Source organism: Papaver somniferum, chromosome 7 (genome assembly GCF_003573695.1).
Source record: "Papaver somniferum cultivar HN1 chromosome 7, ASM357369v1, whole genome shotgun sequence".
NCBI classification, from domain to species: domain Eukaryota; kingdom Viridiplantae; phylum Streptophyta; class Magnoliopsida; order Ranunculales; family Papaveraceae; genus Papaver; species Papaver somniferum.
In genome coordinates, this window is record NC_039364.1 from 98,781,480 (window position 1) to 98,796,470 (window position 14,991).

Consider the following 14,991-nt stretch of genomic DNA (forward strand, 5'->3'; position numbering starts at 1 on the left):
TCAGTTTTATTACGCTGAATTACAAATCTGAAACCACTAAACCTGGCTCACTGCACAAACCCAATCCGATGCTCATATATATTTAGACAACATGTTATTTGAGCCCCACGTTCCATACCTAATTTACAAAATCCCGACCTTACGTTTATAAGGCAAGATGTAACCATCATACTAGTTCTGATGAGGATCCATCAAATAAACGTATACCTGAAAGGCTAGTTGATATTTTATCTGAGGTGAAAAAGGATATAGTGGATGCGCCTACTATGTTATGCCAAAATTTTTGGTCTACTTCGATTATAGAGGGGGATAGTTACACTGGTTTCTTATATAATAATATTAGTATGCGAAGAAATCATAGCGTTATTTCTGACCTTGCTCCTTCCATCAATCATCTGGACCTACGGTGTATATCAATAGCTCATAGTTTCGAGGATCATCCATAATTATCCATTATGAAAAGACCTTCATCTGATTAGATATGTAGAAGTACGCAATGATGATCCAGAGAAACATGTGGTCTCTTAACCCATTAAGATGACCCAAGAATTTCATTAGGATCCTACACAATAAAGTTTGTTGTTTTATCTAACGGGAAAGAAAGATTTATTAATAATGAGTACTAAAAAGGAGTATCTACTCAAATGAGTACAACGAAATCAAAATAGGGGCATAAGGCTGAGCAGCCAAGGCAAAACAAAAAACTTAATAAAATGGATCGAACCAAATTAGCATCCACGGATTATGACCATAGTTATTGATAACTCTAACAATTGTATCTTTGATTAACATCTTATCATAGCATGCACTATAGTAAGGCAAACATTATCTCGAAACTACAAAAACCATAAAAAAAATCGGTCGTGAAAAACAAATACTATAAAAGCATCCTTATTTTGATCCGCGAACTAACTATCATGCAAGATTTTTAGCAGATAATAAATATATGCACAAGCCTTCAAATGAAAAATACATGATTTTAATTTCTTTATTTAGCTGGACTCCGATGGTATCCGACGTGTGTATAATTTACACCCTAGACGAGATACTCAGTATCCATGGGGTAAATTATCCTTCCTGTTTTAATTGAACGGTCAGAAAAATGCGATATTTTATGGTCTTTCCCCACCATAGCAATTCGCATTTCCTTCCTTATCACCCATATGATGTGAAAAGCGGGTACCATGGTAGTTGCTCGCAACTCAGTTTTATCTGGAACTTGGCTTGATTTTAAATTGTGCCCTGATTAATTTCGTTTTTGGTATGATAATATATTATTTATTAATTCCAATTCTCCATGTTTTGTCAGACAAAAGGCAAGGTGATTCTAGAGTGTTATTTTTTCTGAAACGTCATGCTTGTATAACATCTCCCCTGATGTATTAGGTAACCGAGAAAAGGGAGATTCCATTTGAGCCAAGAATAAACCATCTACGTCGTCTCGATCCGATCATATAAGATGGTTGCCGCTAACAGTATATTTTCTTGGTATTTTATGAAGACCTAAAAGTAATGACTTAAATTCCTCTATGAATAATAATCAAGTTCTTGGAAACATATCTTCGTTTGTTGATGAATGTGCAAAAATACACCCTAAAACGTCTTTTGCAAGTAAGGTTTACTATTTCGAGTTTCTGGATGTTTACATTAATAAGTTATCTAAGCCTCATCAAGAAGGGATCATGTTTTCATTCGTATTACTAAGAAAGGTATCAGTTTGGTGTTGTTAATGGATATAATACTTGTTACTAAAGAAGAGTTCTACACCATTAAAGATTGAAAATTCTAACATCTTGATCTTTCCCGAGAAAACACTATGGGTGGGGTGGGGCGATTTTTCCTTAAAACACTAAAAACCATAAAAAGTTTTTGGGTGTGAAAACAACTGATATAGGAGCATATGTACTTTATGTATGTTGTATCCACAAATAATTGATTTACTTAGTTCCACTCAATTAACTCGTAGTACAATAGAGGTAAGATTCGTTCCCATGAAAAGAAATGAGATTTTAGTTGTTATAAATAACAGAGTTTTTTTAATAAAAAATGTATTGCAACAAAGTAAATAAAAAAATGATTAAAAATATGAGTTTGTAAGCAATGGGTATAGATATGACTGGGGATTCTTTACTCATTTTTAGGCATTCATTTAACTGTTATACTCATCTATCTTCATTCATCACCGATTATCACCAATCATAAGATAACAACGAACTCAGTGTTTTTCCCAAAACTTTTTAGATCACTTGATATAAAAGCTCTCCAACACCAGATAATATCCATCTAAACCACCTAGTAGTAGCTCATTTTAAGTGTAATTTGGCCGAAACACTTCATATATTTTGAATTTATTTGTTGATCCTAAGAGTTAAAATCATATAATTCTCCTAACACTTCATCTTAGTTCAAGGTTTAATTTCTAATGTTATTTTTTCATATAACTACTCTGCATAATCCCTCTGCAAGTTCTCTCGTTCTCTACTTGTGTGCGAGTTATTATAATATTATTTATCTCCTAACTCTTTACTAGCATTAGATTACTAATAAATCAAATTAGTTGGTCACCTAAACAATCAATTAATCATTCATATTCTTTACAGTACAACAAACGATAATCATTTGAAGAACTCAAAACAGATTCATAAAATAACTCAATTGAGAAGTCATTACGATAATGAAACCGTTTTGAAACCCTAGCTTTCGCTCCTTATGTTTGATTCTCCTACAAAAAAAATGCAAAGTAATATAAAAATGTCCCTTCTTAATATCTGGTGAAGCTTCTTATATAGTGCTATTAAATTTAGGTCTTTAAAACCTCATTGGGCATGTGTTTCCTTGAAAATATAGTCAAAACGCGTCAAAAGTGTCCCAGAGAGTTGTCAGGTACGGATGGCACTTGCACTGACTTCCTCAGTCAAACATGAAAAGTTAATTTCTGGATGAGTGTCAGGTTCCGCTGACATGAGGTGATGAGTTGTCAACCGAATTTTTCTTTATGACCTTTCCAGTTTTCGGAAAAATCTTTATTTTGGGTTCGGCTGCCACCTTTTTATCCGAATTTTCTTTAAGAGATTTTGTTGAAAAATTGATTTTAGATTCGTCTAGGTCTATTGAATCACTTCCTAGCAGAATATCTTTGTGTATCAAGTCTTTGAAACTTGTTTTCCAGTAACTTCTTTGTCCAACGCCTAAATGACCTTTGCTGGCTTCGCCTTTCGATTATATCCAAATCTGAGGTGAAGAATTATGGGTTTAAGTAAATTATAATTGGTCTTTGATCCTTCTTTATTTCTATACTTCACTTTCTTAACACTTTTAGAGCAATTTTTGTTGATTTCGGATGATTCGCCTAAAGAAACAAATAAAATAGAGAACGAGAGCAGTGCAAGGTGAAAGGAGACAAATATAACTAAAACAAGTATGAAATCGACACTAAACAAAATGTTGATTAATCACTTATGATACTTTAGTCGGAAACTAAGTATCATGCTAATATCCGCTAAGCTTTAAAATCAAATATGTATGATTTATTTTAGGTAAATAATGTTTAGAATATTTTTTAACAAAACTCTTAATTGATCTTCTCATGCCTTCTTCGATTTTATTTTAATGTTTCTTTAGTGTGTTTTTTTTTTGGTAAAAAAGTTTTATTTGGTATTGTATGGCTTTCCAATTTGCATGAACCTTTGGATATTTTTAGTTGCTTATTTATTGTTGTACGAGATTATATTTTTATGTTATATTTTTAATTATGATATTCAAGAATAAAACATGTATTCGATCAATTAGCCATTGTCTACGCTTTAATCAAAATACACTTAATCTGATGTACTAAACATACAATTCGTCTAAAAATTTTGTATATACGAATTCATTTTAAAATTCACACCCATACATATAACTAACATTTTAATCTTATAATTCACCGGTACAAGTACATTTTCCCAATATATTTATACTTTTATCCTAGAATTCACACACACGTATGTGGATTAATCTCTTAATCTACATGATTATTCTATAGTACATGGAATCACATCCAGTCAGTGTATATGTTATTCACCTATAATTATTGGGTTTACGAAAATTTAATTTATGTATATAATACACAGTTGTACATACACTCGATTCAAATACGATTGACTGGTGCACGTCACTTACATATACATAGTAATAAAAAGAGAAATCTAATACTCCCTTTCTCTTAAAATAATATATTATTTCTTCTAGTTTGCATTTTTTTTTTGGAAGCAAAGAGAAATGATGATTTTTATGTTTTTAAGTTTTTTTTCATGTGTAACAATGTAACAAAACTTAAAAGTTGCATATCTCTCTTAGGTGTTTGTAGATTTTATACTGCTGGAAAATTTTCTCAAATGAAATTTTGAATGACTTATGGGGAGTTTGCAAATCTACGGTAAGTCCACAAAGACTTTTGGAGAGTCTCTTAATGTCTCTTGTCATCCGTTAGAGACTTTTTTCAAGTCATTTAAATTCTCTGAAACTCCATGTTGTTGGATTGGCAGTTATGTGCCGCTTGTGCAATACGTCATAAAGCTCTGCATATGAAATCATAGGCGAGATAGCGTAGAAAATAAAATGTGGGATGAGTGGAATAAAGAGAATGAAAATTTAGGCATAGGACAACAGTGAGATTTATTTTGACAATAGAAACATATTTCATTAAGAAGTCATGGTACTTTTATTATAACTATAACGTGAATAATAAAAAAATCGGTAATGTTTGGAATTAGTCAGGGGATATCATACATTTTTTTGTCTCTATAAATCACATAAACTTTCTAGAAGTCTCATTTTGATTAAAGCGATATTAAAGCGAGATTTCTACCAGTCGCAAAGGCTCTCTAAAGTACTCTCAGAGAGTCACTAGAAATCTCTAAATTTTCAGAGAATATCCGAGAATCAGTCAAATTAAAAATCTATGAAAGTCCATAGAAATCTTAATTGACTACCTCCCTGTAAACGAACTACAACCACTATAAACATAATAGCAAACTATTTTCAATTACTAGAGAAAATTTTAAATCATGTTATAGGGCCTGTGATCCATGGATGTGCGGTCCATTTAGATGAATAGGTCTTCCCTTTCCTGTATATAAGAGAACATTGTATGTATGTAATAGAATGATGCCTCTTTATCAATACAAGTTCTTCTCCTTCTCTATCTCTTGCTTTAACCTAATTGTTACTCCAAAATGTTATCATGCACAAGCTCTAACCCTGCGGCAATGGATTTTCTTTTTTTTGGTTGCTATCAAATACGTGAAGGATTGTTTTGGATCTGTTTTTTTCTTTCAATCAAATATAATATGTTGGAATCAGTGGGATCGTTGGAATCGAATCAAATCAGATAAGTTGGATAAATTTTTTCCTATATTATATATATTTTTTCCCTGTTTTTATATTGGGTATATCAAATATGGGCCGAAAATCGATTTAATCAGAGTTTAGGGATTATTTTGATAAAGTATTTGCAATGAGGAATCATTTTTTATTATTATTTTTATTTTCGTAGATATGTACTAGTCAGGTACTAATCAAAATAATTAGATTAGAGCTACTTTGATTATTTTACTACTGCATATGTAGGTACCAATCAGGGATTGCTTTGATTTAATTTAGAATTGGTTTGATTTAATCTAATCGTTTGTATGTATTTTGGCATTTGCTTGCGGATCTGAGAATCTCTGGAAAGAGAAAGAAAAGAAAGTTTGTTCGTCTTCCAGAGATGTCCTTTCAGCTGTCCTGTCCCGTTCCGACTCAGCTGTCCTGTCCCGTTCCAGCAGCTGTCTTGTCCCGTTCCGGTTCTAGTTCAGGGTGTGAGCAACTAACGTCGTTCCAGTTCTGTATATATAAAGTGGGAACCGAAATTTAAGGTAAAGGTATGTAACCAAAATTAAATACTTGTTGGGCTTATTTTTTTTTTTTTAGAACATGGCTAGTTCTGCTTTTTATCTTATTCTTAAGATAAGTCCATACCATACAAACGGTCAATTTAAATTATGATTGTTGATCATTAAGAGTTTTGGTTTTAGTGTTATTTTGTTCTCTTAAATATGATATTGGCTATAGTTGAATGGTGTCTTTTGTTTAATTGGTTGTACCAACTCAATTCCAATGTATTTGTTTGGGGTTTAGAAGTACTTGAGCATTATTATTGTGTACTTGATATTCTCTTCCCAAATTTGAAATGTTCTTTGGGATGCAATCCACTGGCTCGACTATTAAGAGTCGGTATTTTTCTAAAGATACATTGCAAATAAAATCACATGTATTCCAATTTGTGGAAGAACTCACAAAAGGTGATATGAGTCAGAAAATTTCCATTTCTCTACTTCATCGATGATATCAACGAAACTGTATATGTTGAAGTATGACAACAAGAGAACTACCTTTTATACTCGACCTAAAGTAAGTGGTTGACATGTGTAGTAAGATTCTCTTGGCCTATTGAGATAAAGAAATTTCTCAAATTAAGCTAAATGTAACAAAAATTGAAAATGGAAAGAACTCCAATGTAATGAGGATTAGACGTACCGACTCATATAAAGCATGTGAAAAGGGACATATATATCATGATACAAAGATGTATTTTTTTCCCCAGTAGTAATGACACCAAAGTACAGGTATCAGCTGAATATGAGATGAAGCTAAGATGTAATTCTAGCTTCCATCATAAATGAAAGAGTTGGAAATGCACCTGGTCATAGGTATTGGTATATACAATCTAATGTGTGTATCATAGTAGCAACCAATTTTCAAATCAACTTTAATGGCAACAAGAACTTTGCTGGGCCAATCGACTATCTTATTGAGTTGAACGAGATCCAATGTCTGCACTTATGGAATAAAAACATGAGACATAAATTCTCTAAAGCACTTGAGATATATTTGGTGACACGTAATATATATTCACTCTAAAGTACTTGAGCTGAATCCCACTTTTATTACGTAATAAGGCCACACCACTTATTAAAACTCTCAAGACCCAAACGTCTAACTCACAGTTGTTTTTCTTCCACTAGCTTAAGGAATTTAAACTAGTTGTTGAACTATTTCCTTATGATGTGACTACGAGGATTGGATCATCGAGTGCAACACTGCTCAAAAATTTGTTTTCAAGATAGAACAAAGACGTCACAAAATCTCTATATGTACCGAGAGATAATCACACCTTGTTAAATTCCAAAGACACCCATGCAAACGGATATCATGTGAAACCTGACTGTGATGATTATGTAATTGATTGCATCTTTTATAGTTACTAACGTATTTGGAAGGAAACATATTTTAGAGAGACTAATAAGTCAATTTAGTGAAATGTAAATCACTGTATTATTAATTTGGATTATTGAATCCATATTGACTCTGACGATGAAATGTTGAAAATCGACTCATACAAACTTTGACGTAACCATAAAGGCACTTTGGTTGTGACATGATGTTTCGTTTTGAAAGGACTCATACATACATCGGTGTGTTTGAGTGGACGAGACAAAGGGAAAAAGATTGACAGAATGTGAAGGAACGACATATCTCTCAATAAGTGTTTTCTAAAGTACCAGATGCATGACCCCCTCCTCCCTCCCATTATGCTTTTAAGTAAGAGAGCATATCACTCATTTTACAAAGTCCTCAGTAAAACAGGATCGAGACCATCCTAAGATGCAAATGGTAAACAATCCATATTACAAAGATAAGAAGGTGAATTTAGAAAAATATTCATGCAGAATGCGGATCATTAAAGTGACTTATGGCTCTGGTGAATGTTTTGACATTTTGGACTAGTTATAGTTCCCAAGAAATTTGTGTTTAAAAACTCCTAGCACATATTACACAATGAAAAGTGCAAAGGCTAATCACCCTTGTTAATGCTAGAGAATTTACATCAAAAGGACTTGATGAATATTGCGTGTTTAATAGGATCAATATAGAGCATCTTATACCCAATGGTCTCACAGAGGCTATCATCAAAGGTTACAGATGGTGTCTAAGGAATATTTACCAACCTACCCTTTTATTGCTTTGGGAATATGCAATATTACACGCATCTTACTTAATTCGTTTTTAGAACCCAATATTAGTCAACCTTTTCTGCGTACCAGTTGGTAACTGGATTTAATCCTGACATTCGTGTTCTTACGCATTTTTGGTTGCACTATATATGTGCCATTATGACTCCACATCGTACTATGATGGGTATTCAAAAATGTTAAGTAGTTATGTTGGAAATGAGTTCCCAATAATTATCCGCATTTTAAAACTTTTGACAGGATATCTCTTACCGCTAGATTTGCGGGTTATCACTTTAATGAGACAGACAGTCTTCCCGTCGTTAGGGGAGATAAGAAAAAGTATTTTCTAAGGGAAGAACATGAATTGTCGTGGTGTATTCCCACTGTGTCTCATATTGATTCTTGTACTCCACAAATGCAAATGTGAAGTGATAAAGAATATTCGATTTTCAGAATGTACACTGATGTTGTTAAAGTGATGAGATCACACATACCAGCTGCAAACCGACCTGCAAAGTTACAAATCCTCAATACGGGACATACACCATAGGCTAAGGTATTGCAACTGCACTCAGTGGAAGTGTGGTTGAGGTCGTGGCCCCATAAAGGAAATTGGAGAGACCATTTGGTTCGATCAATCCTCACCTAGAAAGGAAGTAGGTGATTAAGGCACAACTTATTTATATCATCAAAAATCATGTCATAATATTGTCTCTGAATATGTCCATGAATCAACCTGGAGGACGCTCCGAAGTTTTAAATGATTCTAGAGAACAATGAAATCCTGGCGGATTATGAGAATGCATATGAGTCAATGGAAGGATCATGCGTGCACAGTGATGATATAATCCATAAATAGTTGCTCCAGAAGTAGAGCACAATGAGATCGAACCATGATTTATTTTGATTAATTTCAAATAAATAACATATTTGGCCTACGCAATCCAGGCAGAACTTAGTTCTTTGACAAATATACGAGTATTTGGTGTTGTAGTGCTAACCAACCTAGTGTAAAGCCTGTGGGATATATGTGGTTATTTGTCACAAAATGTAGTGAGAAGAATGAGGTCTTAAAGTATAAAGAATCACCTTGTAGCGCGAGGTTTCTCACAAACCCCTGGATCGCTTACTCTTTTGAACATCATAATGTTCAGTTAATTAGTTTTCTTGGTTTCAAAAGAACTTGAAACATAGTAGATGTGGTTATATCTCTGGAGATTTAGACTCAAATATATTTGCAAAAGTGCATGATGGCCTTTTGCTTCCCAAGTCGAATGACTCTAAACCACGGAGTGTGTTTGCAGTTACACTGGAACACTCACTCATTGATTTAAACAATCAGACGGATGTGGTATACCCGTCTAAGTGACTATTTGATTGGGAAGGGATAAACAAGTAAGGTTTCGTGCCATGCGTATTAAATAAGTTCCTGATTCAGAATTATAGCTATCTATGTCGACGGTATGGACATGATAAGTACTCTTAATGGAATAAGAGATCTTACAAACTATTTAAAATATGAATTTGAAATGACAATCCTGGGAAATCTCGATCTTATCTATGTTCTAAACTAGAAGACCGAGCTTGTGGTATATTATTCCACCAGTTTGCATATGTCCATTGTTAGGCAATTTAACAAGGACGTGCATGCTGCTAGCACTCCCATGATTAGTCGAGTTTCAAATGTACATAAATGACCAATTCGTCTAAAGGAAGATGACGAAGTTGGGTCGGGAGATGAATTTTCCTTATCTAAGTATAATAGACGCATTATTGTACTTAGCATAATGTACTCGACCAAATATTACATCCTCAATGAACTTGTTAGATAGATATAGCTCAGCGCCAACACAACGTCATTGGAATGGTATAGTGAATGCAATCATATACTTAAAAGTAACCATTGACATAAATTTGTTTTATCCATGCAAAGACATAGAAGGAATGATAATGAAAGTGCAATCCAAAAGTTGTTGATTATGAAGGAACAATAATCTCTTCTCCAACGAAAGTAACCAGGGGGAGATACAGTAGACTATTTTCTAGGTCATTACCAATATTCAGTTTCGAAAAGTATATGACCAAAGGAACAATCTGGAACAACTCTGGAAGTAATCAGGGGGAGATGCCGACATCAGGGGCAGGATTCAAGGATATGATGTCGACATAATTTACTTCGAAATTGAAGCTGTGTTGTACTCTTTTTCCCTTCGATCAAGAATAGTTTTTCCCAAAGGATTTTGTTACTCAACAAGGTTTTTAGCGAGACAATACTACAAACATCAAGTATGTTGAACGTTCAAGACATAAAGATCGCGTTGATATTACTGAAAATATCTGAATCAAAGAAATGAAATTTGATAGTCTGTTAAGCAACGTAACTTACATAATCAACAACAAGGTCTTATAAACATTTGAGTCACCAAAGTAAAGTGTGATGAACTCTCATGACTTGGTTGGACTAATGAAACTGTCCGACATCAGGGGGAGAATATAATAGTGTGTGGGACTCTTTTCCTTCACCGAGGTTATTTTTTTCCCACAGGGTTTTGTTACTCGGCAAGGTTTTTAATGAGACAACAACAAACACCGGGAAGTAATTTCCCAGCTAAGGCTATTGTCTTTCCCACGATGATTTTCTATCTTAGGAGTTGTGAAACAAATAGTCAACTTCAGCGGAGCAAAGTGATCATCTTCAACGGATCACCTTTACTTGCATCTGTCACGTTGTACTCTTTTCCCTTCGTCAAGGTTTTGTTCCACTGGGTTTTTCCTTGTCAAGGTTGTAATGAGGCAACATACTCAAGTCCAATTATGTTCTAAGTTTGCTTAGTATTGTACTCTTTTTATTTAGTTCAGGTTTTGTCCCTCTGGGTTTCCCTGGCGAAGTTTTAACGAGGCAATTAACTTAGACTCATCGATCTGTGAAGATCGTATTGCATGTGATGAACTACATGTAAAGTAAGAGACAACATGTGAAGAGTTGTACCAAGGTTTTATCCCACTGGGTTTTCCTTGTCAAAGTTTTAGTAAGGCAATTGATTTCGACACAAGTCATCAAGGAGAGAACAACATTTGAAGAACTACATTTAAAGCACTATATGTGAAGAACTATGTATAAAGTTTTGTTATTGAACCGCACAAGGGGTAGTGTTATAGGGCCTATGGCCCATGGATGTGCGGTCCATTTAGATGAATATGTCTTCCCTTTCCTGTATATAAGAGAACATTATATGTATGTAATATAATGATGCCTCTTTATCAATACAAGTTCTTCTCCTTCTCTATCTCTTGCTTTAACCTCATTGTTACTCCAAAAAATCACTTATTATTAAGAATTTTGAAATTTAATCACTAATTATTAAGAAATTTGTTTAAGAAATAGGGACAAGAATAAAGGAGAAGAACATAATGATCGGGAAAAGTTAAAATTAGAAACGACTTTATTTTATAATCTGGACTACTTTTATGTTTTGTTATTCGAATTTGAATTCAGATGTTATTGAGGAATTTTTACTAATAGTATTATCTTCTGTCAAAAATGCTATATATGTCATTAGATTTTTATAAAAATTGTTAAAATATATATATACACACACACAATAAAATCTCTATATAAGAATACTCCGTAACGGAATAAACTCTAAAAATAAATAAAAAATTCTGGTCCCATAATCTTTGTAAAATTTACCTCTATATAAGAATAAAATCCATATAAGAATAATTTTATATGGTTTTGAAGCATAATAAAGAAGAAGTCAAACTTTAGCTTTGATAAATCATTGTGCTCTGAAATCCCGACAACTTCACCTCTAATTTATACTTTCGTCGGGGGTGGAGTATGGCCGAGGAAAAGTTTTTGCACCCCTCTCCTAACTTTTGTCATCGATAGTGACTTACTAAACGCGTGGCATTTCTCTTCCTTTTCAAAGTTACAATTGTATTTTATCTCCAAATTTCCAATCTTTTCATAATGGAAATTCTACAAAACAGTCCAACAATTAGGACCCAATTTACAAAATGGTCAGACTGTTACAAACCATTAACAAAACAGTCACACTTCCGCTAAATGGGGCGTTATGCAGGTAGGTCCCATGATGTCAGAGTTAAATGGAAGTGTGGTTTTACCTTTCTGTCCTTGACCTAACCAAACCCGATATGCAACCATAGATCGCTCAACTGTCACATCTCGAGAATAGTCTCTACGGTTAGGATTGGTTATAACTAACACCCGATCTATAACAGATTAGGTTTTTCATTTCCTCTTCATTGTTTCCGCCTCTGTGTTTCTATTCTCTGCAAAAAAGGCGATCGATCAAAAATGAGGACTGAATGTTGAATTTGGAGTGACTTTTATCAATAAAAGTGAGGGTTATGGTAAGTTGGTTAGTTCGTGTATATATAAGGGTTAAGGTCAGTTAGTTCGTAGTGATTGTTTGGTAACGTTAACGGTGTTTTTGTGAAGACCTGAGAGCTGTGAACGGTTGTTTACTTCCAAGATCACGTCACAATGTACGCAAACATAATGAGGTTGGTAATCACAAACCTTTTTCCTGATTTTCTATCTTTTTTTTTTGTAAACCCTAATTTAACAAATGGGAATTTTGGAATTTTTTTCATAAGCCCTAATTAGGGAAAATTGGGGAAATAAATGTTATCTGATACGGTTGATTGTTGTGTTCACTAATTCTTTTCGTGTATTCTATTTTGTTATGTGACTGTGCAGGAAATATGTGTAGAACCCAGTGAGAAGTTCTAGGGTTGAACAATCTGATACAAATAAGGTTAGTTTTTTTGACAATATTAGTGTCAATTGTGGGAGATTAAATGGTGTTAGTGATGTTGTTCATGCTACATGTCAGTTACCACCAATTAAGATTAACCTAACATAGTTCAGTGAGACAGACCTATTTTACATTGGTAATAATGATGAATTTTACGAAATGTGGGATAAAGGAGTAGTTGAAGATTATGGGTATATTCATCTTTACATGAATACTACCCACAAGAAGGTTCCACTTAATGATGAATTCCCTGAAATTTCTGGTGTGTCAGTTGCACAGAGTTGTTATTCAACACTTGAGAAGGCAAAAAATGAACTAGTGGATTGGTTAAGTTAGTTAAGCATTCATTTCGTTATATACTGTTGTAGTTGTTTCAGTTTTCCTTGTTTGTTTCATTTTCTTCTGCAGACATATGTATGCAAATTTCAAAAAATATTACAAAGGTTCAAAGCTACATCAACTTGTCTGCAGTGATGCTCTATGTTACATGGAAAGACATTGGAAGGTAATTACTGGTCTTTATTATTGTTTTTGCTTGTTGAGATTATTTTGGTTAGTGAATCATTTTGTTTAAATGACTAGGCCAGTAAGGATGAGCTTTTGAAGTTGTCTCCATCTTCTGCTGAATATCTGATGAGGGAAAAACCAGAACAGTGGTCTAGGGCCTTCTATGACCAATCCACTAGTTCTGAGCGCACTAACAATAACTTATGTGAGTCCTTCAACAACATGATTTCCCCAATGAGATACAAGCCTATTTGTACTCTTGGAATGATGTATGGTCAACTCATTATGGGTATATTTTATAAAAGAAGAGCTGAGGTTGATAAGTTGGAACTTGGACAGTTGGTGCCAAGTGTTTTAAAGTTGATTAAGAAGATATAAAATTGCACAACTCACTTGAGAGTTAATGGAGCTGTCTATGCCAGGTTATATGAGGTGAGGAACATTGAAACCAATTCTCTGTCTCAAATTGACATTGTTCAGAAGACTTGCAATTGTGTTCAATGGCAACTTAGAGGAATACCTCGCATACATGATGTATGTGTATTGATGAATATGAGAATCAATTGGGCTCAGTGAGTTTTCATACCTTTTCTTTATTGCATTTTTGATATCAATGTTTTGTTTCTTAATGAATGTGTACTTTCTTATTGAATGCTACGTTTAGTGTTTTAATGTTTTTATGTTTTGTACTGGTGGTAGTTATTACGACGACTGTTATCTATAGAGCTACCTATGCTCCTGAGATGGGTCTATTACCAGGCAGAGAAGAGTAGGATGAGGTAATATACAAATTTACCCTTTATTATGTATGTCCTTTTATGTAATTTACTTTCTAGGGAATCTTTAACTTTATGTGGATTTTTTTTTTAATATTTAGGGTTTCCAATTCACTACTTATAATCTCTTTCTCTTTATACTTTCTTCATCTCTTTCTTTGTATCATTGTGCAACCAGAAGATATTGTTGTTATGAGACCTCTTATTGACATCAGAAAACCAGGGACGCCTTGCAAGAAAATAAAAAGGGCTTATGATGAAGGTCACACTGAGAAGAAAGTAAGAAGTTGTACCAGATGCAAGACAATTATTGGACACAACATGAGAACATGTGCGGGTGCACCTGTGGGATCTATTCCAAAAACAAAGAAGCAGAGAACCATGGTTCAAGAAGGATCTCACTCCACTTTTTATCCAGATCCAGTTGAGCTTATTACCAGCAGGAGGGCTAGAGGAGGAAGAGGAATATGAGGAGTTTCATCATCTTCATTTGCTGCTGCATCATCATATCAACCTACAAATAATTATGCTCCTGGTGCATCATCATATTCAACTGCACGCGGTAGAGGTGCAAGAGGTGGCAGGTATGACAGTGGACTGCAAGTGCATCAAACACTGACACAGAGCATTGCAGGTGTTGGTGGGGTGAGTCAAACACTGACTCAGACTTTCACAGTTCCAAAAGCAAAAGGAAAGAAGATGCTTTCCTTCCCTGCTACTCAATGAAGTGTTGTTGTTAGCTTATGTGCAGGTCTTTGTTGGGTTTTTATGTTTTTTAAGTTTACTTTTGTGTTACTACATCTGTTTGCAGCAGTTGGTTAACTTGGATTGTGACTTATGTTTGTGTTTATGATATGTTAATATTAAGTAATAGTGTGGGATTCAGAC

At 34.0% G+C, this 14,991-nt stretch overlaps 1 long non-coding RNA gene across 2 annotated transcripts; it reads left to right on the forward strand.

Moving 5' to 3' along the window:
* Positions 1–12,325: 12,325 nt before the first annotated feature.
* Positions 12,326–14,978, forward strand: LOC113292843. 2 transcript variants are annotated; one of them, XR_003331903.1, is made up of 7 exons: positions 12,326–12,566; positions 12,763–12,820; positions 13,229–13,325; positions 13,403–13,532; positions 13,750–13,899; positions 14,027–14,106; positions 14,319–14,978. It is a non-coding gene; the product is annotated as an uncharacterized LOC113292843 (long non-coding RNA). The 2 variants fall into 2 exon arrangements; XR_003331902.1 differs by having other exon boundaries at positions 13,403–13,899.
* Positions 14,979–14,991: the final 13 nt, after the last annotated feature.